Source organism: Oncorhynchus keta, chromosome 24 (genome assembly GCF_023373465.1).
Source record: "Oncorhynchus keta strain PuntledgeMale-10-30-2019 chromosome 24, Oket_V2, whole genome shotgun sequence".
NCBI classification, from domain to species: Eukaryota; Metazoa; Chordata; class Actinopteri; order Salmoniformes; family Salmonidae; genus Oncorhynchus; species Oncorhynchus keta.
The window spans coordinates 12,425,183-12,452,798 of record NC_068444.1 but is presented as its reverse complement, the minus strand read 5'-3'; the positions used below and the strand labels follow the sequence as shown (position 1 = coordinate 12,452,798).

General features: G+C 43.1%; 1 protein-coding gene across 3 annotated transcripts in view; it reads right to left on the bottom strand.

Annotated features, from left to right (window-relative positions):
- LOC127911372 (RNA binding protein fox-1 homolog 3-like) overlaps nucleotides 1–27,616 on the bottom strand; it is a 1,085,108-nt gene that overhangs the window by 981,332 nt on the left and 76,160 nt on the right. For 2 of the 3 annotated variants that reach the window (XM_052477709.1, XM_052477707.1), the window contains exon 1: nucleotides 23,034–23,204. The exons of the other annotated variant lie outside the window; for it this stretch is intronic. The gene's annotated coding sequence lies outside the window, so the exon portion shown is untranslated. Of the gene's footprint in view, nucleotides 1–23,033; nucleotides 23,205–27,616 lie in introns of those variants that run through there. 3 annotated transcript variants of the gene reach the window in all.

Below are 27,616 nucleotides of genomic sequence, written 5' to 3'. Positions count from 1 at the left end.
CTCCTCTCCTCTCCTCTCCTCTCCTCTCCTCTCCTCCCCTCTCCTCCCCGCCTCCTCTCCTCTCCTCTCCTCTCCTCTCCTCTCCTCTCCTCTCCTCTCCTCTCCTCTCCCCACTCCTCCCTGTCTCCTCCCCTTTCTCCTTTCTCCTTTCTCCTCCTATCTTACTCTCCTCTCCCCGCCCCCCTCCTCTCAAGTCTATATATAGCTCTAGCGTTGTATAATGGCGAGCCTGGGCCTCGTGACTTTCTCTGTCTCCAGAGATTTTAGGTCAGGACGTTATGTCAGAGGGGAAGGAAGGTGGCTGTCACCCAAACAAACGTTTCAACTAGTTGTTCCCAACGACTACATCCCAAGTGGCACTAGATACCTTATATAGTGCACAACTTTTGGCATATAGAGTGGGGCAAAAAAGTATTTAGTTAGCCACCAATTGTGCAAGTTCTCCCAACAAAGGGTATATAACAAAGTATTGAGATACACTTTTGTTATTGACCAAATACTTATTTTCCACCATAATTTGTAGATAAATTCATTAAAAATCCTACAATGTGATTTTCTTTATTTGTTTTTCTCATTTTTTCTGTCATTGTTGAAGAGTACCTATGATGAAAATTACAGGTCTCTCTCATCTTTTTAAGTGGGAGAACTTGCACAATTGTGGGTTGACCAAATACTTTTTTTCCCCCACTGTACCTGGGTCAATCCTGGTCAAAAGTATAAGGAATGAGGTTCTATTTGGGAGGCAACCAAAGACTGATGGGACTCAGTGGCCCAGGACCCGCCATGTCGAAGTCTGCAACCCTACCAAGGGCCAATCATTTACACCCTGACCTCTAACCCCTAACCCCTGAACCATAGCCTAGATTCGACCTAGACTGTGACCTCTCACCAGGACACATATCAATACCCTCTACATTGTTTAGTGTCCACGAAAGGAATCAATAAGAGTTCTAATGATCTTCTTTTTTGTAGCAGTTTGCTCTGTTGTAGATTATTTTCACAGGTATTCTCTCCTCTCCTCCCTGCCGCTTCCTCTCCTCATCCTCAGCTCTCCTCTCATCTCCTCTCCTCATCCTCAGCCCTCCTCTCATCTCCTCTCCTCATCCTCAGCCCTCCTCTCATCTCCTCTCCTCATCCTCAGCCCTCCTCTCATCTCCTCTCCTCATCCTCAGGCCTCCTCTCATCTCCTCTCCTCATCCTCAGCCCTCCTCTCATCTCCTCTCCTCATCTCCTCTCCTCATCCTCAGGCCTCCTCATCTCCTCTCCTCATCCTCAGCCCTCCTCTCATCTCCTCTCCTCATCTCCTCTCCTCATCCTCAGGCCTCTCATCTCCTCTCCTCATCCTCAGGCCTCCTCTCATCTCCTCTCCTCATCCTCAGCCCTCCTCTCATCTCCTCTCCTCATCTCCTCTCCTCATCCTCAGGCCTCCTCTCATCTCCTCTCCTCATCTCCTCTCCTCATCCTCAGGCCTCTCATCTCCTCTCCTCATCCTCAGGCCTCCTCTCATCTCCTCTCCTCATCCTCAGCCTCCTCTCATCTCCTCTCCTCATCTCCTCTCCTCATCCTCAGGCCTCCTCATCTCCTCTCCTCATCCTCAGCCTTCCTCTCATCTCCTCTCCTCATCCTCAGGCCTCGTCTCATCTCCTCATCCTCAGGCCTCCTCTCATCTCCTCTCCTCATCCTCAGCCCTCCTCTCATCTCCTCTCCTCATCTCCTCTCCTCATCCTCAGCCCTCCTCTCATCTCCTCTCCTCATCTCCTCTCCTCATCCTCAGGCCTCTCATCTCCTCTCCTCATCCACAGCCCTCCTCTCATCTCCTCTCCTCATCCTCCTCTCTCCTATTCTCTTAATATCCTATCTTTGACCTTCTCCTCTGTTCTGTCCGTCTGTCCGGTCCAGTCCGGGGTGGTAAAGCCTGGCTGGTTGGCATTACTGTAACTGTGCCTGGTTCAGTGTGCTCCTCCTCAGTGTCGCCTTTCACCAGCTAATACCACTTCACCCGTTTTTACCCTCCCCCGAGGGCTCTTATTCAATGGCACTATCTTCCCACAGCAGGCCTGTCAAATGCCCACTGCCGCCGTGGAGCGACGCAAATCAGCCCGCGGAGAGAGGGAGGGGAGGAGGGAGCAGACGGGGATAGCGTGGTGAAGAGGATGGAGAGTAAAGGAGTCAAATGAGAAATGGAGAGGTGGAAGAGACGATGGTAATGAAGGAGGGTTGGGGCAGAGGAAGAATAAGAGGTTGAGGGTGAAAGGGTGGAGTGGTGGAGAGGGTTGGACGAAAAAGCCGTGAATGAGCCGGACAGAGGGGAAAATGGATTGAGAGCTGGAGAGAGAGAAAGGAGGAGGAAGAGAAGGAGGGGTTGAACGTTAGAGGATAGCCCACACAGAAATCCCACATCAAACGTTATGTGGGATAAGCCCTCTCTCTCTCTCTCTCTCACTCACTCTCTCTCTCTCTTGCCAGGGGGAACAGTCAGATTATCTGTCCATTGTCCGTGCAGCTCCAGTAGCCATCGTCTCTCTGTTTGTCTGTGTACCAGACTGGTTTTGGGTTTTCACTGTACCACCATGTTCGCTGAGGGGGTTTGCGAGGTTAGATATTGTGTCCTCTTTGACATTTCAATTGATTACTTTTTTTTTTGATACCAACTACTTCATATCTACTCCTCGTCTGAAGATTGGACTCCTGGAGAGAGAGAAAACGACTATTGTATACACGGTTGTTAAATTGCTGCATTATGTTTTGGACCCTGTAGGTTTGGGTCATGGACATAGTTGCTGTCTCAGAGATGCAGGTGTCTGTTCTAATTCAGTACAGAAGCCCTCAGTACTTCTCTCTGTGTGAATGACTCACCAATCAGAGCTTTTTACAAATGACTGACAAATCACTTGGGAGTTCAAATCAGGCCAATGTCTTCAGAGGTATACTGTCTGTGTGTGTGTGCGTGTGTTCATGAGTGTGTGTTCATGAGTGTGTGTGTGTTCGTGTATGTGTGTTCATGTGTGTGTGTTCATGAGTGTGTGTGCGTGAGTGTGTGTGTGTGTTCGTGTGTGTGTGTGTGTGTTCATGAGTGTGTGTGCGTGTGTGTGCGTGTGTGTGTTCATGAGTGTGTGTGCGTGTGCGTGTGCGTGTGTGTGTGTGTGTGTGTGTGTGTGTGTGTGTGTGTGTGTGTGTATACATGTCAACCAGAGGGCGGGTGGTGTTGTTGTTGAGTCTGATCGCCGTGCCAACAGAGGTGCACACAGAGCAAGATTTACGCTGGAAGCGGATGACAGCTGTTACTCCGGGCAACCTGAATTATGCAGCTACAGACCCACATGAAAAGAGAGAGAGAGAGTAGAGAGAGAGAGAGAGAGAGAGAGAGAGTAGAGAGAGTAGAGAGAGTAGAGAGAGTAGAGAGAGTAGAGAGAGTAGAGAGAGTAGAGAGAGTGAGAGTGAGAGAGTAGAGAGTAGAGAGTAGAGAGTAGAGAGTAGAGAGTGAGAGAGTAGAGAGTAGAGAGTAGAGAGTAGAGAGTGAGAGAGAGAGAGAGAGAGAGAGAGAGAGAGAGAGAGAGAGAGGTACACAGAGTGGAGCAGCAGAGGTTTGGTACTTACACCGCAGATGACACACAGCTGTTCCCATTGCTGCAATGAGCTTCACCCTGAACAATATTCTTTCTCACCTACTGTCTTTCTCTCTTTGTCGCTCTTTACTGAGGGAAAGACACTGCAAAACACTGCGAAAGCTTGTAAGAGAGGATTTGTATTTGAGGATGTGTGTGTGTGTGTGTGTGTGTGTGTGTGTGTGTGTGTGTGTTACTTTCTAAATGTAATCAGTTACAGTTGCTAGTTACTTAAAAAAAAATTGTAAACAGTATTGTAACCTTTGAATCACCCAAAACCAATAACGTAATCTGATCCGTTACATTCAGATTACGTTCCCCTTTAGGGGGGACATGGTTTCCCAAACACAGTCCTCAGTTCCCTTAGGGGTGCACATTTTGGTTTTTGGTTCCTCAATCGTCAAGCTTTGATTGTTTGAATCAGCTGTGTAGAGTTTAGGCAAAAATCTAAACCCTTTGGGGTCCCGAGGCCCAAATTTTGGAAAAGATTAGAAGACAAAAAAAGAAAATGATGTTACCATTTGAACAACATCTACTGCAAATGGAGTCTGCCAGTCGACCAGTCTGCCAGTCTGCCAGATGACCAGTCTGCCAGATGACCAGTCTGCCAGATGACCAGTCTGCCAGTCTGCCAGATGACCAGTCTGCCAGATGACCAGTCTGCCAGATGACCAGTCTGCCAGATGACCAGTCTGCCAGATTACCAGTCTGCCAGATGACCAGTCTGCCAGTCTGCCAGATGACCAGTCTGCCAGATTACCAGTCTGCCAGATGACCAGTCTGCCAGATGACCAGTCTGCCAGTCTGCCAGTCTGCCAGATTATCAGTCATTCATTGAGAATTGAGCTTCAGAATAGGACTTGTAAATATAGATGAGCCAAATTGTTTTACCTGAGCATAAAAGCCAAAACTATGGACTTATTAGCCTACTCTTTTGTTGATGACTTTGTTGTTATGGCCGACTGATAGGGCTAATTGCTTGGAGAAATGCTACTCTCATAGAATGGTTTTCAACACTACCGAAAAGTGTATTTACATGTGAAAAATGAATGAAACCAAATGCTGCATTTGCTATTGTAACGGCGTTCCTCGTTTGTCGAAAGAGAGTCGGACCGAAATGCAGTGTGGTGGTTACTCATGTCTTTAATGAAAGAATAGCGATACATGAAATAACTTAATAAATACAAAAACAACAAACGGAACGTGAAAACTAATTACAGCCTGTCTGGTGAACAACTACACAGAGATAGGAACAATCATCCACGAAATACACAGTGAAACCCAGGCTACCTAAATACGGTTCCCAATCAGAGACAACTAGAATCACCTGACTCTGATTGAGAACCGCCTCAGGCAGCCAAGCCTAAACTAGACACACCCCTAATCAACACCAATCCCAATGCCTACAAAAACCCCAATACGACCATACAATAAACCCATGTCACACCCTGGCCTGAACAAATAATTAAAGAAAACACAAAATAAACCCATGTCCCACCCTGGCCTGAACAAATAATGAAGGAAAACACAAAATAAACCCATGTCCCACCCTGGCCTGAACAAATAATGAAGGAAAACACAAAATAAACCCATGTCCCACCCTGGCCTGAACAAATAATTAAGGAAAACACAAAATAAACCCATGTCCCACCCTGGCCTGAACAAATAATTAAGGAAAACACAAAATAAACCCATGTCACACCCTGGCCTGAACAAATAATTAAGGAAAACACAAAATAAACCCATGTCCCACCCTGGCCTGAACAAATAATGAAGGAAAACACAAAATACTATGACCAAGGCGTGACAGCTTTATGCCCATTGTTTACCTTTTTGTTGGTGACTCTGATATGTCGATCATTTGCAGCTGTTTAAAAGTCTATCAAACGAGTTTGAGCATGTGTCCATTAGGACTATGATCGTTTTTCTCTTCCTTTGTCAGGACAAATTAGATTGAGCAATAAAAGACCCACTCATAGTCTTCTTAAATTAAATTTGTTTTTGATAGTATGGAGCACATTACCAATTTTTTTTTCCACAGGAGGCTGGGATCCACATTGTGCAGCTGTTGCAAGACTGCATTTTTTTACTGGTTGTCCACAGGTCGCAAAAACAATGCTCGTAGGCAGCTTAAACGTCCTAAATTAAACTATTATTGTGTTAAAATACACATTTAGATCCTTTCACTTTTTCCACATTTTGTTATGTTACAGACTTACTTAAACATTTATTTAAAAAATAATAATTGTCAATCTACACACAATACCTCATAACAACAAAGCAAAAACAGTTTCTTTGACATTTTTGCAAAAATATATTTTTTTAAACAATACTTTATTTATATAGGTTTTCAGACTGTTTCATATGAGAATCGAAATTGAGCTCAGGTCTTAAATGGAAGAAGTTGGCATTCAGGCCAGACTGGGGCGAAGGTTCACCTTCCAACAGGACAATAAGCACACAGCCAAGACAATGCAGGAGTGGCTTCAGGACAAGTCTCTGAATGTCCTTGAGTGGCCCAGCCAAAGCCATAGCCCGGACATGAACCTGTTCAAATATCTCTGGAGAGACATGAAAATAGCTGTGAAGCGACACTCCCCATCCTAACTGACAGCTTGAGAGGATCTGTGGAGAAGAATTGGAGAAACTCTCCAAATACAGGTGTGCCAAGCTTGTAGCATCATACCCAAGAAGACTCGATGCTGTAATCACTGCCAAAGGTGCTTCAACAAAGTACTGAGTAAAGGATCTGAATACTTATATTAAATATGATATTGCGGTTTTCTAAAAATCTGTATTCGCTTTGTCATTATTGGGTATTGTGTGTAGTAGATTGACGAGAAAAAAATAACAATTGAATACAGTTTAGAATAAGTCTGTAATGTAACAAAATATGGAAACAGTGAAGGGGTCTGAATACTTTCGGAATGCATTGTATATACATGTGAACAGCCATCCACAACAAATACAATCCTTTATATTAGCCTAGGTCGTCCCGCTAGCGGGACAATTTCCGGTGAAACTGGAGGGTGCGCAATTCAAATAAATAATCATAAAAATGATGGATATTAAACAGTTAGGTACATACAAGTGTCTTATATTGGTTGAAAGCTTAAATTCTTGTTCAGCTACCTGCACTGTACAATTTACAGTAGCCATTACAGCAAAGACATGCCCTGTGATTGGTTGAGGACAGCGCCCCAAGTCAAAATATTTTTCCACCGGCACAGGTTTCATACATTCACAAATAACGATTAAATATTCACTTACTTTTTGGAAAATCTTCCTCTGATTTGTCATCCAAAGGGTCCCAGCTATAACATGTAGTGTTGTTTTGTTAGATTAAGTACTTCTTTATATCCCAGAAAGTCTGTTCAGTTGGCTAAATCGATTTGAACAATCCACTCGTTCAACAGGCAGAGAAAGGAATCCGAAAATCTACCCCAAACTTTTGTTTCAACAAGTCAAAATACGTTTCTATTTACTCCTCAGATAGCATAAAATGTAATCAAACTATAATATGTCTTATGGAAAGAAGTATGTTCAATAGGAAACTTTTAGCAGGTGCGTCTAGTCTTCATGGCGCACACAATCACTAATTTCTAAGACTGTGTCCCTGTACTAAAACTGATATTTCTTATTTGTTTTGGAAGTTATAAGCCTGAAACCTTAAACATAGACTGCTGTCACCCTGTGGAAACCATAGGAATTACATCCAAGGAGCTAATTTCCAGTATGCCCTTTTCTTAAATCTAAAAGGATTCAGGTTGGTTTTTCTTTGGATTTTCTCCTACCATATCTATTGTGTTATATTCTCCTACAATATTTTAACATTTCTACAAACTTCAAAGTGTTTCCTTTCCAGTTGTACCAATTATATGCATATCCTGGCTTCAGGGACTGAGCTACAGACAGTTTACTTTGGGCACGTCAGTCAGACAGGAAGTGGAGAAAAAAGGGGACGAGCCCTAACCTTAAGAACAAAAATAAATCAGAGAGCAGCAGTGAGATTCACATCAATGCACTGTGTCGATATCAATTACTTCTGTATCAGTGGTGGCTGCACCATTGCTTTTGTCCTCCAAGAGTTTATTGTCCAAGTTGGACAATCTTTGGATGCCAACAGCAGTCACACCATTGGAAGACATACAGTTGAAGTCGGAAGTTTACATACACCTTAGCTAAATACATTTAAAGTCAGTTTGACAATTCCTGACATTTAATCCTAGTAAAGATTCCCTGTCTTAGGTCAGTTAGGATCACCACTTTATTTTAAGTATGTGAAATGTCAGAATAATAGAAGAGATAATGACTTATTTCAGCTTTAATTTCTTTCATCACATTCCTAGTGAGTCAGAAGTTAACATACACTCAATTAGTATTTGGTAGCATTGCCTTTAAATTGTTTAACTTGGGTCAAACGTTTTTGGGTAGCCTTCCACAAGCTTCCCACAATACGTTGGGTGAATTTTGGACCATTTCTTCCTGACAGATCTAGTGTAACTGAATCAGTTTTGTAGGCCTCCTTGCTCGCACTCACTTTTTCAGTTCTGCCCACACATTTTCTACAGGGTTGAGGTCAGGGCTTTGTGATGGCCACTCCAGTACCTTGACTTTGTTGTCCTTAAGCTATTTTGACACAACTTTGGGAAGTATGCTTGTGGTCATTGTCCATTTGGAAGACCCATTTGCGACCAAGCTTTTACTTCCTGACTAATGTCTTGAGATGTTACTGCAATACATCCACATCATTTTCCTCCTTCATGACGCAATCTATTTTGTGAAGGGCACCACTCCCTCCTGCAGCAAAAAACCCCCACAACATGATGCTTCCACCCCCGTGCTTCACGGTTGGGATGGTGTTCTTCAGCTTGCAAGCCTCCCCTTTTTTCCTCCAAACATAACAATGGTCATTATGGTTAAAAAGTTATATTTTTGTTTCTTCAGACCAGAGGACCCTTCTCCAAAAAGTCCAGTCTTTGTCCCCATGTGCAGTTGCAAATTGTATTCTGGCTTTTCTATGGCGGTTTTGGAGCAATGGCTTCTTCCTTGCTGAGCAGCCTTTCAGGTTATGTCGATATAGGACTCGTTTTACTGTGGATATAGATACTGTTGTACCTGTTTCCTCCAGCATCTCCACAAGGTCCTTTGCTGTTGCTCTGGGATTGATTTGCACTTTTCGCACCAAGTTCGTTCATCTCTAGGAGACAGAACAGGTCTCCTTCCGAGCGGTATGACGGCCGCGTGGTCCCATGGAGTTTATGCTTGCGTACTATTGTTTGTACAGATGAACGTGGTACCTTCAGGCATTTGGAAATTGCTTCCAAGGATGAACCAGACTTGTGGAGGTCTACAATTGTTTTCTGAGGTCTTGGCTGATTTCTTTTGATTTTCTCATTGTGTCAAGCAAAGAGGCACTGAGTTTGAAGGTAGGCCTTGAAATACTTCCACAAGTACACCTCCAATTGACTCAAATGATATCAATTAGACTATCAGAAGCGTCTAAAGCCATGACATAATTTTCTGGAATTTCCAAGCTGTTTAATGGCAGTCAACTTAGTGTATGCAAACTTCTGACCCACTGGAATTGTGAAATAACGTGTCTGTAAACAATTGTGGAACAATGACTCATGTCATGCACAAAGTAGATGTCGTTACCAACTTGCCAAATCTATAGTTTGGTAACAAGAATTTTGTGGAGTGGTTGAAAAAACAAGTTTCAATGACTCCAACCTAAGTGTATGTAAACTTCCGACTTCAACTGTAGCTTGGACTGTAGCCTACGAGCCTTTTCGTTCTTTTTCCCAACAATCCCATCAAATGCATTTGGTGTCAGTGGTCTTTGACTTGTGGTCAGACTTGGTTTAATTTAACTTTGCACCTTTTTTTATGTTGATTCGAACGTCGTTGAGAAAACAGAAAGGTGTCAATTATTATTCAGCAAATATCCTTTCTAAATGTCAAAGTAATCTTTAATCAGATAATAACATATATAATATAATATATTATAATATATATATATATATATTATAATATATATATATATATATATTATAATATATATATATATATATAATAATCTTAGAAGTAATCAGAAAGTGTGTGGAATATAATTACATTTGTTTTGCCTCTCAGAGTTTATATGTAATCCTTTACATGTAATCGTTACTCCCCAACCCTGTGTGTGTGTGTGTTCTCTGAGTCAATATATTTATGTGTTCATGTCCAGGAGGTGGGGAGCAGTCATAAATAAGGTGGTTGGGAGAAAGCTCTCAATTGAACATAATCTCTCTCTCTCTCTCTCTCTCTCTCTCTCTCTCTCTCTCTCTCTCTCTCTCTCTCTCTCTCTCTCTCTCTCTCTCTCTCTCTCTCTCTCTCTCTCTCTCTCTCTCTCTCTCTCTCTCTCTCTCTCTCTCTCTCTCTCTCTCTCTCTCTCTCTCTCTCTCTCTCTCTCTCTCTCTCTCTCTCTCTAAAACACATATACACTGAGTGGACAAAACGTTAGGAACACCTGCTCTTTCCATGACACCTGACCAAGTGAAAGCTATGATCCATTATTGATGTCACTCACCTGTTAAATCCACTTTAGTCAGTGTAGATGCAGGGGAGGAGACAGGTGCCTTGAGACATGGATTGTGTATGTGTGCCATTCAGAGGGTGAATGGGCAAGATAAAAGTTCGAAGTGTCTTTGAATGGGGTATGGTGGTAGGTGCCAAGCGCACCGGTTTGATGGTGCCAAGAACTGCAACGCTGCTGGGTTTTTCACGATCAACAGTTTCCCGTGTGTATTAAGAATGGTCCACCATCCATCCAAAGGAAATCCAGCCAACTTGACACAACCGTGGGAAGCATTGGAATCAACATGGGTCAGCATCCCTGTGGAATGCTTTCGACACCTTGTAGAGTTCACGCCCTGACGAATTGAGGCTGTTCTGATGGCAAAAGGGGATACAACTCAATATTAGGAAGGTGTTTCTAATGTTTTGAACACTCTGTGTGACGGGGATGGCCAAGGAGAGGTCTGGTTATCGCAATGTACGGCATACCCAGCTAGCACATTTGGTTCCTTGGAAGTTGTGGGAACGTACGTGTTTGGTTTGTCATTTGTTCTGGAAACGAAGCCATACGTTTCCTGTCCATTAAAACGGAACGTCTTTCTAACGTTCTGGGAATGGAAGTGAACATTTCGCCTGTTCTGAGAACATACCATTTTTCAGTTGCAGGAAGATTCCCTGAATGTTTTCTTGGGAGGTTTTATTAACGTTCTGACAATGGAATTATGTTATTTGAAAGGATTTAAATAATGTTTCTGAAACCATGTTCCGTTAAGACTTTTAATAACACACACATTGCAAAAATCACTGAAGCTGGAGACCCTGCCTCACTAACTGTGTGAATTTCAGTACAGAGCAGCTTACAGATCACTGCACCTGTACATAGCCCATCTGTAAATAGCCCATCCAAGTACCTCATCCCCAAGCTGTTATTTATTTTTTTGTTCCTTTGCACACAATGTTTATAGACTTTTTCTCTGTTGTGTTAGTGACTGTATATTTGATTATTCCATGTGTAACTCTGAGTTGTTGTTTGTGTCACACTGCTTTGCTTTATCTTGGCCAGGTAACAGTTGTAAATGAGAACTTGTTCTCAACTAGCCTACCTGGATAAATAAAGGTGATTTATTTTTATTTTTTATAAAACACTGCCAGTTTAGGTTAACTGTTTTTAACTCCAGGCACAGACAGGACACATGGATATTAATTTGCATTAGGCATTAAACATGTGGCACCGCGTTCGTGAGATTCAAACCTGTGATTTTCTTTTCTCTCTCCATGAAATTAGTTCATGGCGCTAGCATGTCCTGCTTTTTTAACCAACACAAAGCTTTCATTTTAGTTTATTCAAACAGACCCCATTTCAAAGGAAAAAAGCACACATTATGATCAGGTTTGGCCAATTAGTGGGCACACCTGAACATATTTAATAAGATAGAGGATAGAGAGATTTGTTGACACTGATAACAGACTGTGTGTTTTTAAATACTATTACTCATGTTCTCTGAACATTACTAAAGTTTTCTGGTTTTAATGGAAAGTTTTGTTAACGTTCTCAGAACAATTTGAGAACATGACTTTAATTAGAACCATGACGAAACCTATAGGAAATGTTATGCTGAAGTACTGAAATTCACACACAACAATGTTGTTTCTTAACATTCTCTGAATTATTTGAGAACATTCCCAAATATCAAACTAGTTGGACAACGTTAATAAAACATTACCAAAATGGAAATTAAATGTAACCATGTTTGAACGTTTAGGAAACGTTCTGTTAAGTAATTATATACCAAGAAAATGTTATTTTGTTGTTCCTTAATTGTGCTGAGAATGTTCCAAAGCCAAGAAACTACCACTGAGGAAGTACAGTTCCCGCTCAGCCCAGTCAAAACTGTTCGCTGCTCTGGCCCCCCAATGGTGGAACAAACTCCCTCACGACGCCAAGACAGCGGAGTCAATCACCACCTTCCGGAGACACCTGAAACCCCACCTCTTTAAGGAATACCTAGGATAGGATAAAGTAATCCTTCTCACCCCCCTTAAAAGATTTAGATGCACTATTGTAAAGTGGCTGTTCCACTGGATGTCATAAGGTGAATGCACCAATTTGTAAGTCGCTCTGGATAAGAGCGTCTGCTAAATGACTTAAATGTAATGTAAATGTAAACTATCCTGTATCATTTCCAGAAGGTTGTAGGAAGGTTGTATGCAAAATAACCACAGGACAACCACGCTCTCTCACCAAGCTCTAAGAAAATATGGTTCTTAGAATGTTTTGTGCAAGCTGGGTAGTGCTCTGAACCAACAAACCTGATAATTCCAAAATGAAACATGGAGAATTGGAACATAGACAATTATGTATTGAATGGATTATATTCTATAGAACATGGAATTCTCAGTAATCTATTGAACAGAACACTGAAAATTCCAGATTGGAACATAGACAATTCTAGAATGGAACTCAGAGTTCTGTTCTAATCGTTGTCTATACACCCACTCAATGAGTGGAACGTCTCTTTCTCTCACACACACGCACACGCACACACACACACACACACACACACACACACACACACACACACACACACACACACACACACACACACACACCTGTGCTGAGGAAAGGAGCTTTCTCTCACGATTGTGGTAATGCAGTTAACACCTCGTTCACATGTAAATCTCAGTGTACACTCAGCTGTCTTAACCTACTCTCTCCTCTCTCTAAAGCCATTCAATACAGCCTGTGAGTACAGCCTCATCGCTCTTCTCTCAATACAGACAGACAGGCAGGAGAACCATACTCTGTCCATCAGCATCTTAAATGGCACACTAATTCCCTATTTAGGACACTACTTCCCTGTATCTTAAACTACAAAAGTGGTGCACTACATAGGAGAAGAGGGTGCCACTAGGGACACAAAACTATGTACAGCCCTCGCTCTGATACAACAACAATCTCTCTCTCTCAGGGTAGATTATGGTGAAGGAGAACTGAGCTTTCTGCATATTGTTATAGAATCATAAAATATACCAGTCAAGACAACTGAACAAATAGAGAAGAACACTGTCTAACTCATCTTTATGTAATAATGAGTAAAGCTGGATGTTGTTGGATGTTGCTTTGCTGACGCACAAAATAAAACATCATATTTGGAGATTTAAATTAAGATATAATACACTATGTAAAGTCTACAACAATAAGGGACTGTAGGGTTAGTCAGTGTATATATATATATTTATATATATATACACTGTATAAGCAGCCCGTTTATAATCAGTCTAATCGGTTACTTAGATGGATTAAATGTTTAATTAAAATATTCAACAAATAATTAATTATACGAAGTGTTTGATATGTGGGAAGATTTGGGGTTTATTTCAGAATGACGCAAAAGGATGTAATTGCATGCAAATATTTTTAAGCAAAAATGTTTTGTAGTCTAATTCCATTCCTCTCTCTCTCTGCATAGAGCAATCTGTCTGTTCTCTATTTACAGCCAGTGGAACATTCTACTGCAATGTTCTGTTTGATAGCATTTAGCGCGCACACACACACACACACACACACACACACACACACACACACACACACACACACACACACACACACACACACACACACACACACACACACACACACACACACACACACACACACACACACACACACACACACACACACACACACACACACACACACACACACACACACACACACACTATATCCCTAAAGCCTTTGTATAGCTTCCTGTCTAAAGTAAGGGCCTCCAGGGGATATGGCTCCTATTATTACTGTCCTCACCGAGACAGGCAAACACTCTCTCATCCCCTCACACACGCTCACGCACACACACACACACACACACACACACACACACACACACACACACACACACACACATACACACATACACACACACACACACACACACACACACACACACACACACACACCACACGCACACACAACCTCGAACAGATGAAAACTAAAAAGGTATCTTCACAGGCTATAATTTTCTAAACCTCAAAACTCACATCACACACGTCTCCGTAGCTCCACATAGAAAAGCCTTGTTATGTACGACTACAAAGAAATACAGTGATATGCTGAGAAATCGGCCTACAGAGAAATGCATACGCTTCAGACACCTTGTCTACCACACTCCCCAGTTACAGTGCCTTCAGAAAAGTATTCATACCCCTTGACCTATTCCACATTTCGTTGTGTTACAGCCTGGAAAGAATCCGCAGAAGGAATACACCCGGATCATCGTATCAAATACATTTTTATTGGTAACATACAACATATTTAGCCAATGTTATTGCGGGTGTAGCAAAATGGTTGTGTTCCTAGCTCCAACAGTACAGTAATATTTAACTATTCACAACAATAGACACAAATGGAGTTAAGAGATATATAAATATTAGGACGAGCATCGTTGGAGTGGCATTGACTAAAGTAGAGTAGATAAGAATAAGGTATATACATATGAAATGAGGAAAGCAGAATGTAAACATTGTTTAAATGACTAGTGACCAGTGATTCCAAGTCTATGTATATGGGGCAGCAGCCTGTAAGGTGCAGATTTGCGTAACCGGGTGTAGCCAGCTAGTGATGACTATTTATCAGTTTGATGGCTTTGAGATAGAAGCTGTTTTTCAGTCTCTCGGTCCCAGGTTTGAGGCACCTGTTCTGACCTCGCCTTCTGGACGGTAGCTCGGTGAACAGGCAGTGGTTCGGGTGGGTGAAGTCCTTGATTATCTTTTGGCCTTCCTGTGACATCGGGTGCTGTCGGTGTCCTGGTTGGCAGGCGGTGTGCCCCGGTGATGCGTTGGGCAGACCTCATGTCACGTCTACTCCCGCTTCTCTCATCCGGTGTTCTACATCGCTGGTCTACTAACCAACGGTCCTGGGATCCATCATTACGCGCACCTGGCGTCAATCATTACGTGCTCGATGCGTCATCACGGGGCACACCTGGACTCCATAACCTCACTTATTACCTCCCCTGTATCTGGCATTCCCTTATGTTCCTCCCCCAGTCAGTATTGATCTTGTGTTCATGTAAAGACACTACTGTTATGGTGTCTAGTTCCATTTTTGTTGTTTTATTAAACGTTTTACGCGCACCTGCTTCTGGACTCACAGCGCCTTTGTTACACCGCACCACCCTCAGAGAGCCCTGCGGATGCGGGCAGTGCAGTTGCCGTACCAGGCGGTGATACATCCTGACAGGATGCTCTCAATTGTGCATCTGTAAAAGGTTTCTGAAGATCTTAGGGGCCAAGCCGAATTTCTTCAGCCTCCTGAGGTTGAAGAGGCGCTGCCTTCTTCACCACACTGTCTGTGTGGGTGGACCGTTTCAGATCGGCAGTGATGTGTACGCCGAGGAACTTGAAGCTTTTCACCTTCTCCACTGTGGTCCCGTCGATGTGAATAGGGGCTAGCTCGCTCTGCTGTTTCCTGAAGTTCACGATCAACTCTTTCGTTTTGTTGACGTTAAGGGAGAGGTTATTTTCCTGTCACCACTCCGCCAGGGGCCTCACCTGCTCACTGTAGGCTGTCACATCATTGTTTGTATTCAGGCCTTCAACTGTTGTATGCAAACTTGATGATTCAGTTGGAGACATGGTCATGGAGTCATGGGTGAACAGGGAGTACAGGAGGATCAGCAAAGTGGAGGTGTTCCCTATGTTCACCACCTGGGGGAGGCCAATCAGGAAGTCCAGGACCCAGTTGCACAGGGTGGGGATTGAGACCCAGGGCCCCAAGCTTAATGATGAGCTTGGAGGGTACTACGGTGTTGAATGCGTAGCTACAGTCAATGACCAGCATTCTTACATGGGTATTCATCTTGTCCAGATGGGACAGGGCAGTGTGCAGTGTAATGTCAAATGCATCGTCTGTGGATCTATTGGGGCGGTAAGCAAATTGGAGTGGGTCTAGGTTGTCAGTTAAGGTAGAGGTGATATGATCCTTAACTAGTCTCTCAAAGAACTTCATGATGACAGAAGTGAGTTCTACGGGGCGATTAGTCATTTAGCTCAGTTACCTTTGCTTTCTTGGTTACAAGAACAATGGTGGACATCTTAAAGCATGTGGGGACAGCAGACTGGGCTAGGGAGAGATTGAATATGTCCATAATCACTCCAGCCAGCTGGTCTGTACAAGCTCTGAGGATACGGCAAAGGGATGCCGTCTGGGCCGGCTGCCTTGCGAGGGTTAACATGTTTAAATGACTTCGTCACGTCGGCCACAGAGAACGAGAGCCCACCGTCCTTGGGTGGCACTGTGTTATCCTCAAAAGCAGGCGAATAAAATGTTTAGCTTGTCCTGGAGACAAAGACGTGTCCGCGACGTGGCTGGTTTCCCTTTTAGTCCGTGATTGTCTATAGACCCTGCCACATCAGTCTTGTGTCTGAGCCATTGAATTGCGACTCCACTTTGGCTCTGCACTTACGTTTTGCCTTAACGACACTGATTGTATTGATTGTACAAAATACTGCACAGTTGCTTTGGAGCTAGAAGTAGAACTTCGATGTCTGTCGGCGCCATCTTGCCTGATCACCCGCAAACACAGTTCACTTTAAGTGCAGCCACAGGCAAACAGCATGATCACTTTGCTCGTTGCCACCCTAGATTCTATTGACGCACCGGTGCGTCAATCTATCAAACATAATTTAAAAAAAATCCCCATCAAAATCCATCAGTTTTGAATGGTCTGCGTCATCCAACGCATCCTCCTATGTCGCCCTTCCTAATCCGCGGTGGAAATAAGCAGAGTTACAGCGCTCTCTGTCAGACCAGGAGACATCCCTAACATTTGCAGCATCCCAAACACAATGGAATGGGGAGACTCTCACGAGATCTGTGTTTTCCGTTTTGTTCTACGACTCACCAATGGAAGTAAAGGGTTAAAAACTTGGAAAAATAGATATACTGTATTTTTTTACTGTGATTTTTGCCATTTATGAATGTATTATTCAATGCGTTGCTATGGGCAATATTGCGAAAGGCCAAATTCGTCATAATATTTAGGCTTGCCCTAACAAAGTGCTTGACTACTTATTGACTCAAGAATTATGACCTGTCTAGGGAAGGGGTGAGAACCATGAGTCTACTAGGTTTTCTATTGAACTCAATGTACCCAGAGGAGGACAGAAGCTAGCTGTCCTTAGGCTACACCATGATGCTAACCCAGAGAGTGCTGTTGAGGCTGCAGTAGAACTTCATTGAAAAACAGTGGGTTTTAATCAGTTATTTGGTGATATTTAGTATAGTTTTATCTAAAAATTATAACTTTTTTAATGTTTCACTATTTTTATGTTTATGAAATTCACTGAACAGAATGATCCTCCCTTTCCAGCCTCCACTGCTTTGTAGCGACTGAGTGTATAGATACACCATCCAAAGTGTAATTAATAACTTCACCATGCTCAAATGAATATTCAAAGTGTGCTCTTTTTTTACCCATAGGTGCCCTTCTTTGCGAGGCATTGGAAAACCTCCCTGGTCTTTGTGGTTGAATCTGTGTTTGAAATTCACTGCTCAACTGAGGGACCTTACGGATAATTGTATGTGTGGGGTAAATAGATGCGGTAGTCATAAACAAACCATGTTAAACGTTATTACTGCACATAGAGTGATTCCCTGCCATTTATTATGTGACTTGTTAAGCAAAATAGTATACCTGAGCATATTTAGGCTTGCCCTAGCATATTTAGGCTTGCCCAAGCATATTTAGGCTTGCCCTAACATATTTAGGCTTGCCCTAGCATATTTAGGCTTGCCCTAGCATATTTAGGCTTGCCCTAGCATATTTAGGCTTGCCCAAGCATATTTAGGCTTGCCCTAACATATTTAGGCTTGCCCTAGCATATTTAGGCTTGCCCTAGCATATTTAGACTTGCCCTAGCATATTTAGGCTTGCCCAAGCATATTTAGGCTTGCCCTAACATATTTAGGCTTGCCCAAGCATATTTAGACTTGCCCTAACATATTTAGGCTTGCCCTAGCATATTTAGACTTGCCCTAGCATATTTAGGCTTGCCCAAGCATATTTAGGCTTGCCCTAGCATATTTAGGCTTGCCCTAGCATATTTAGGCTTGCCCTAGCATATTTAGGCTTGCCCTAGCATATTTAGACTTGCCCTAGCATATTTAGGCTTGCCCTAGCATATTTAGACTTGCCCTAGCATATTTAGGCTTGCCCTAGCATATTTAGACTTGCCCTAGCATATTTAGGCTTGCCCTAGCATATTTAGACTTGCCCTAGCATATTTAGGCTTGCCCTAACATATTTAGACTTGCCCTAGCATATTTAGGCTTGCCCTAGCATATTTAGACTTGCCCTGGCATATTTAGGCTTGCCCTAGCATATTTAGACTTGCCCTAGCATATTTAGACTTGCCCTAGCATATTTAGGCTTGCCCTAGCATATTTAGACTTGCCCTAGCATATTTAGACTTGCCCTAGCATATTTAGGCTTGCCCTAGCATATTTAGACTTGCCCTAGCATATTTAGGCTTGCCCTAGCATATTTAGACTTGCCCTAGCATATTTAGGCTTGCCCTAACATATTTAGACTTGCCCTAGCATATTTAGACTTGCCCTAGCATATTTAGACTTGCCCTAGCATATTTAGACTTGCCCAAACAACATAGTTGACTACTTATTGACTCAAGACATTTTAGCTTTTCATTTTTTTGAAATTTGTAAAAACATAATTCCACTTTGACAATATGGGGTATTGTGATGTCATGATGGGGTATTGCGATGTCATGATGGGTATTGTGATGTCATTATGGGGTATTGTGTGTAGGGCAGTAACACAACATCTAAATTTACCCATTCTAAATTCAGGCTGGAACAACAAAATATGGAAAAAGTCAAAGGTTATGAATTCTTTCTGAAGGCGCTGTGAGCCCAGAATCTACCAGCAAACACTGAGATACCGTACACACACTACCCACACACATTCTCAGAGATACACACCCTCTCAGAGATACACACACTCTCAGAGATACACACCCTCTCAGAGATACACACACTCTCAGAGATACACACACTCTCAGAGATACACACACTCTCAGAGATACACACACTCTCAGAGATACACACCCTCTCAGAGATACACACCCTCTCAGAGATACACACCCTCTCAGAGATACACACACTCTCAGAGATACACACACTCTCAGAGATACACACACTCTCAGAGATACACACACTCTCAGAGATACACACACTCTCAGAGATACACACACTCTCAGAGATACACACACTCTCAGAGATACACACACTCTCAGAGATACCGTACACACACTCCTGCAGACACTCTCATTGCAAACAGCAGAACACCCCTACAGATACACACACCCCCACAGATACACACACTCTGGCAGATTCACACCCACACACACACACTCACTCTTTACAGATACATACGCTCCTGCTCACAAACACACTCCCTTGACGACAAACACTTATGCCAATGTACGGTACACCCGGCCCTGATGACATGCTAACGGCCCACGGACGTTTTTCTGTGAGCTCTTGGTCTAGAAAGACAGAATGTGACAAATGACTAAATGTATTTGACTCCACAAAGAAGGTCCATTGCGTTTTAATTTACTATAATAACTCTTTTCACATGGACTGGATTGAATATAGAGAAAATGTGTTCTATGCACACCCTGTCACGCTAGATATGTGTACCACACACACACAACACTTCTGACTACCAAAGACAAAAGAGTTGGAAAAAGTCCTCAGGAATCGTAATATTCCCCCATGTCTCTCTCTCTCTCTCTCTCTCTCTCTCTCTCTCTCTCTCTCTCTCTCTCTCTCTCTCTCTCTCTCTCTCTCTCTCTCTCTCTCTCTCTCTCTCTCTCTCTCTCTCTCTCTCTCTCTCTCTCTCTCTCTCTCTCTCTCTCTCTCTCTCTCTCTCTCTCTCTCTCTCTCTCTCTCTCTCTCTCTCACAAACACACGACTTCTGCAGAAGTCGGCTCCTCTCCTTGTTCGTTCAACGGTCGACGTCCCCCGGCTTTCTAGCCGTCGCCGCTCCATTTTTCATGTATCCATTTGTTTTGTCTTGTTCCATTACACACCTGGTTTTCATTCCCCAATCAATCCACATGTATTTATTCCTCTGTTCCCCATCATGTCTTTGTGTAAGATTGTTTGTGTTACGCGTATTTTGGATTTGTTGATATTGTTGTACTTTTTGAAGGTGTTCCGTGTTTGGGCACATTTTATGTTACTTTGTGCTGTCATTTTGGACCGGAATAAAAAGTGTGTTCACTACACTCTGCTCTGCTCTCCTGCACCTGACTTCGCTTCCAATACACACTCCTAACTCTGATTCTGAGTTGGAAAAAGTCCTCAGGAATCTTAATATTCCCCCATGTCTGTGTCTGTGTCTGTGTCTGTGTCTGTGACTGTGACTGTGACTGTGTCTGTGACTGTGACTGTGACTGTGACTGTGACTGTGTCTGTGCCTCTCTCTCTCTCTCTCTCTCTCTCTCTCTCTCTCTCTCTCTCTCTCTCTCTCTCTCTCTCTCTCTCTCTCTCTCTCTCTCTCTCTCTCTCTCTCTCTCTCTCTCTCAACACTGCACTCTACATCTTATCCCTCCTGCTCAACCACTATCCCTGTATCTTTTATAAAAGAGAAGTGAAACGCGAAAATTAATATATCTCATCTTACTGTGATGTCAGTGTGCTACACGGGTGATTCCACAAATCAGAGGCTTCGCTTCATTACGGTAGGGTAGGATAGAGTAGGTAGGGTAGGATAGAGTAGGTAGGGTAGGATAGAGTAGGTAGGGTAGGATAGAGTAGGTAGGGTAGGATAGAGTAGGTAGGGTAGGATAGAGTAGGTAGGGTAGGATAGAGTAGGTAGGGTAGGATAGAGTAGGTAGGGTAGGATAGAGTAGGTAGGGTAGGATAGAGTAGGTAGGGTAGGATAGAGTAGGTAGGGTAGGATAGAGTAGGTAGGGTAGGATAGAGTAGGTAGGGTAGGATAGAGTAGGTAGGGTAGGATAGAGTAGGTAGGGTAGGATAGAGTAGGTAGGGTAGGATAGAGTAGGTAGGGTAGGATAGAGTAGGTAGGGTAGGATAGAGTAGGTAGGGTAGGATAGAGTAGGTAGGGTAGGATAGAGTAGGTAGGGTAGGATAGAGTAGGTAGGGTAGGATAGAGTAGGTAGGGTAGGATAGAGTAGGTAGGGTAGGATAGAGTAGGTAGGGTAGGATAGAGTAGGTAGGGTAGGATAGAGTAGGTAGGGTAGGATATAGTAGGTAGGGTAGGATAGAGTAGGTAGGGTAGGATAGAGTAGGTAGGGTAGGATATAGTAGGTAGGGTAGGATAGAGTAGGTAGGGTAGGATAGAGTAGGTAGGGTAGGATAGAGTAGGTAGGGTAGGATAGAGTAGGTAGGGTAGGATAGAGTAGGTAGGGTAGGATAGAGTAGGTAGGGTAGGATAGAGTAGGTAGGGTAGGATAGAGTAGGTAGGGTGGGATAGAGTAGGTAGGGTGGGATAGAGTAGGTAGGGTAGGATAGAGTAGGTAGGGTAGGATAGAGTAGGTAGGGTAGGATAGAGTAGGTAGGGTAGGATAGAGTAGGTAGGGTAGGATAGAGTAGGTAGGGTAGGATAGAGTAGGTAGGGTAGGATATAGTAGGTAGGGTAGGATATAGTAGGTAGGGTAGGATAGAGTAGGTAGGGTAGCCGGTGGGAGATATCGATTGTTTCACGTGAACAATAATACAACATGCAGGACTAGTCAATATGTCAGAAAGTGTAAGACTGGAGAATCACTCAAGTCCCAGATACAAAGTCTCACTGACTCATATTCAGACACATGCACCAGTAACTGTGCTCACACACACACGCTGTATACTCATTGGACATTATGTTTTGAGGTTTTACGTCGGTCCTGGACCTTGTATCTTGGTGTCGGCTGTGTCTTGTGTCTGTTTCTGACGTTGCGGATGGACTACTTCACATTGGTTTACTGTGGTATATCACAAACATTACACACAGGTACTGTAAGCACAAACACACACACACACACACACATGCACATATATTCACACACGTACGTCCGCAGCCCAGTGATGTCTCAGTCAAAACGAATACGTGTGAACAAGCTAAAACATCCATGAAAATACTTTTCCAGCAAAAAGCATGAAATCAACTCAAAAATATAATCTGTACATCGTTCTGTTTTTAGGAAGATTCCGTGGTGATGTAATGCAATGTTACATTGTTCTGCAGAGTACATAAAAGCGTGTGGCCTTCACACAGATTTTCCCTAATGTATTCGTGTGAAGAAATGTTTGACAGTGATAGAGACGTGTGTGTGCATTTGTGCGTATCTTCTGCATGCGTGTGCGTGTGTGTGTGTGTGTGTGTGTGTGTGTGTGTGTGTGTGTGTGTGTGTGTGTGTGTGTGTGTGTGTGTGTGTGTGTTCATACACTTGTGCGTGTGTGTATACTAGTTTTGTATGACCGTTAGTATAACTAGTGTGTGTGACTGTTCCTGCTTCTCTGTACAGTTACCACTATACCTGCTCTACAATGTGTGTGTACAGTGTGTCTACAGTGTGTGCATGTAGTGTGTGTGTACAGTTTGGGTGTACAGTGTGTATCTACAGTATGTTTCTACAGTGTGTGTGTGTACAGTGTTTGTGTAGTGTGTGTATACAGTTTGTGTCTACAGTATGTTTCTACAGTGTGTGTGTGTGTACAGTGTGTGTGTGTACAGTGTGTGTCTACAGTATGTTTCTACACTGTGTGTCATTCCTCCATGAGAAACACAGCTAGTGCAGTACAGTGGTAAAATATATAGAAAGAGAAAATAAAAGAGTACTCACAGTTAGTCGTGGACTCCGAGTCGTCTCTCTTCTCTCTCTGTCCTGTTACTGAGCGCTGGCTCTCACTCTGCTGCTATTCTGTCTCTCTCTATCTCTCTCTCCCTCTCCACTGCTATCCCTGCACTGGACACACACACACACACACTTAAGTCACACGCTGCTCTGCTCTCCTCCGCTACCAAAGGAAGTGCTCAGATCAACAGAACGAGAGAGAGCGAGTGATTGAGAAAGCGTGTAAGCGAGAGTGAGAGAAAAGTGGGCGAGCGAGAGAGAGAGAGAGAGGAGGAGGAAGAGGAGGAGGAGGAGGAGGAGGAGGGGGAAGAGGAGGAGTAGGAGAGGGGAAGAGGAGGAGTAGGAGGAAGAGATGATGATGAGGAGGAGGAGACAGGAGGAAGAGGAAGAGAGGGGAGGAGGAGGAGAGTGGAAGAGGAGGGGAGGACTGTGTGTATCTGAAGTGATATGTTAGCCAGTGTATGAATCAGGAAGAGATGATTCAGATACTCTACTGTTACTAGCGTGTCCCAGTAGCGAGGGTCTAGTGTACTGTGCCTGTGTGTGAGCGCTCACACATCGCTTGAGCCCCCCATCACATTTGCAGATTCACATTTAAGAAACCTCCACCTTTGAATATCTCACTTTCACATATGGAATTGCAAGTTCTGTTTAAAATGTACGAAACTTTAAGATGTGTAAATCTAGTTCACATGTGGTGGTGAAATAGTATTATGCTCCTCACACGTGAACATTTTTTTTTTTTTTTTTTTAACCTTTATTTAAATAGGCAAGATCAGTTAAGAACAAATTCTTATTTTCAATGACGGCCTAGGAACAGTGGGTTAACTGCCTGTTCAGGGGCAGAACAACAGATTTGTACCTTGTCAGCTCAGGGGTTCGAACTTGCAACGTTCCGGTTACTAGTCCAACGCTCTAACCACTAGGCTACGCTGCCGCCCCTCCACTCTAACCACTAGGCTACGCTGCCGCCCCTACACTCTAACCACTAGGCTACGCTGCCGTCGTTTGTAACGGTTCTCTTGGTGTGAAGGAGAGCCGGACCAAAATGCAGCGTGTAGATTGCGATCCATGTTTTAATAAACAAACGTAACACGAATCTAAATACAAACACTACAAAAAACAAAAAACTTAACGAAAACCGAAACAGCCTATACTTGTGTACACTAACACATAGACAGGAACAAGGACACTAAGGACAATCACCCATGACAAACTCAAAGAATATGGCTGCCTAAATATGGTTCCCAATCAGAGACAACGATAAACACCTGCCTCTGATTGAGAACCACTCCAGACAGCCATAGACTTTGCTAGATCACCCCACTAGCTACAATCCCAATATATACACACCACATACAAAAACCCATGCCACACCCTGGCCTGAACCAATACATGAAGATAAACACAAAATACTTCGACCAGGGCGTGACATTGTTAACGTGTTGCAGTAGCACTGTTCCAACATATGGAAATGGCAGAATTCTGTAATAAGATAACTTAGCCTAACAGAATATTATAATTCATGTGTGTGAAAAATTATAATTTCTTATTTCTGACGCATCTATTCGGAGTGTTACTGCTGCAGGTGCTTAATTCTTCATGCGTTGGTCAGTGAACGTTGGAAGAAGCCCAGTGAAAAGAACACAGAGGACAGCTCTCCATGTCTCCTTAGTTACCATGTTAGATACAGGGCTGTCAGAGTTCACAGAGGACAGCTCTCCATGTCTCCTTAGTTATATAAAGGGCTGTCAGAGTTCACAGAGGACAGCTCTCCATGTCTCCTTAGTTATATAAAGGGCTGTCAGAGTTCACGTCTCCTTAGTTATATAAAGGGCTGTCAGAGTTCACAGAGCATAGCTCTCCATGTCTCCTTAGTTATATAAAAGGCTGTCAGAGTTCACAGAGCATAGCTCTCCATGTCTCCTTAGTTATATAAAGGGCTGTCAGAGTTCACAGAGCATAGCTCTCCATGTCTCCTTAGTTACCAGGTTATATAAAGGACTGTCACGTAAGGTTTTGTCATTTAGTGCTTAATGTTTTTTATTGCTTTGTGTGAAAGTGTAAAAAATACACTGGAAAAATAATCTATTGAGCTGGAAATAATGTGATGCCAAAACAAGTTGATTTTGATGTTCAAGAAAGTGTGTTTATCAATGTACATGATTTTGATGTTCAAGAAAGTGTGTTTATCAATGTACATGATTTTGATGTTCAAGAAAGTGTGTTTATCAATGTACATGATTTTGATGTTCAAGAAAGTGTGTTTATCAATGTACATGATTTTGCAAAGTGTTACTTTGGACAAAATCAAAAAGCAATACACTTGTAATGCTTTCTTTATAAAAAAAACCATCTTAAATGAACACTCAATTTGAGAAAATTATGAATTTACAATTAATCGTGATTAATCACAGCAAGTCATGTGACAAAACGCGTTACAATTTTTTTGAATAATTTGAAAGCCCTAGTTGACATTAAAATGTGGTCAAATGGCTTCTCCTGTTGGGGACCCAGGTGTTAAACCCACCAGTTACAAAAGCATAAGTAAATTGTATAATATCATATTTGAAATGTTGGGAAAATCCACTTCAAACTTCACATGTCTGTTTTTCCCAAAGAGACATTTGTCACATGTTAATACCAGAAGCTTATTCCCTAAAATGGATCAATTGAAAGTGTGGGTTCACAATCCAGATATGTTGGTCATTACTGAGACGTGGTTTAAGGAAGAGTGTTTCGAATACGGATGTTAAAATTTCTGGTTGTAACCTTTTTCAGCAAAACAGAACTTCCAAAGGTGGTGGAGTTGGTATCTTTACCAAGGTTCACCTTCAGTGCTCGGTGTCTCCACCAAGTCTGTCCCCAAACAATTTAATTTGCTGGTTTTAAACATTAAACTTTAAAATAGTTCTGTGTTGACTGTTGCTGGGTGTTATCGTCCTCCATCAGCACCGGCCTGTACCCTACCTGTACCCTAGCTGTACCCTACCTGTACCCTAGCTGTACCCTACCTGTACACTACCTGCCCTAAGCTCTCTCCTGGCCCCTTACACTAAGTCTGAATTTGTACTGCTTGGTGACCTAAACTGTGACATGCTTAAACCACCTGACCAATTCCAAAAGCAATGGGACTCCCTAAATCTTTCACAGATTATTACCAATCCCTCAAGGTATGACTCCAAACACCCAGGAAAGGCTAATCTCCTTGATGTTATCCTCTCAAATAATCCTGATTGGTATCAGTCTGCTGTTTTCTGTAATGATATTAGTGAAAACTGTTTTACAGCCTGTGTTTGTAATGGCTGCTCTGTGAAACTACCTGTCCTGATTTGTCATAGACGCTTCCTAAAAGAACTTTAATGAGCAAGTCTTTCTTATTGACCTGGCCTCTGCAAATGAGAACTAAGTGCACTCAGACTATCCGCAAGGCCAGTTGGTTACTTTAAGGAGTAGTTCTCTCTCTGTGGGTCTAACCCCAATAAGTTCTGGAAAATGGTTAAAGACCTGGAGGATAAACCCTCCTCCTCACAGCTACACATGTCCCTTAAACTTTATTTGACTCTATGTAAACTGGAAACCACATATCCTGAGGCTGCATTCATTGTAGCTGCGGATTTTAACAAGGCTAATCTGAAAACAATACTCCCTAAATTATATCAGCATATTGATTGTGCTACCAGGGATGTTAAAACTCTGGATCATTGTTATTTTGACTTCCGCGATGCATAGAAGGTCCTCCCCTGCCCTCCTTTGGAAAAGCTGACCAAGACTCCATTTTGTTGCTCCCAGCCTATAGACAGAGACAAAAACAGTAATCTCCCGTGCTCAAGTCTGTTCAACGCTGGTCCGACCAATCTGATTCCACGCTTCAAGACTGCTTAAATCACGTGGATTGGGATATGTTCCGCACTGCGTCAAATAACAACTTTGACGAATACCCTGATTCGGTGAGCGAGTTTATTAGCAAGTGCATCAGCGATGTCGTACCCACAGCAACTATTAAAACATTCCCAAACCAGAAACCGTGGATTGATGGCAGCATTCGCGCAAAACTGAAAGCGCGAACCACTGCTTTTAACCAGGGCAAGGTGACCGGAAACATGACCGAATACAAACAGTGTAGCTATCCCTCCGCAAGGCAATCAAACAAGCTAAGCGTCAGTATAGAGACTAAGTAGAGTCGCAATTCAACGGCTCAGACACAAGAGGTATGTGGCAGGGTCCACAGTCAATCACGGATTACAAAAATAAAACCAGCCCCGTTGCGGACCAGGATGTCTTGCTCCCAGACAGACTAAACAACTTCTTTGCTCGCTTTGAGGACAATACAGTGCCACTGACACGGCCCGCTACCAAAACCTGTGGACTCTCCTTCACTGCAGCCGATGTGAGTTAAACATTTAAACATGTTAACCCTCGCAAGGCTGCAGGTCCAGACGGCATCCCGAGCCGCGTCCTCAGACCCCGCACCATGCAACTGGGTACTGGACTTCCTGACGGGCCGCCCCCAGGTGGTGAGGGTAGGTAACAGCATCTCCACCCTGCTGATCATCAACACAGGGGCCCCA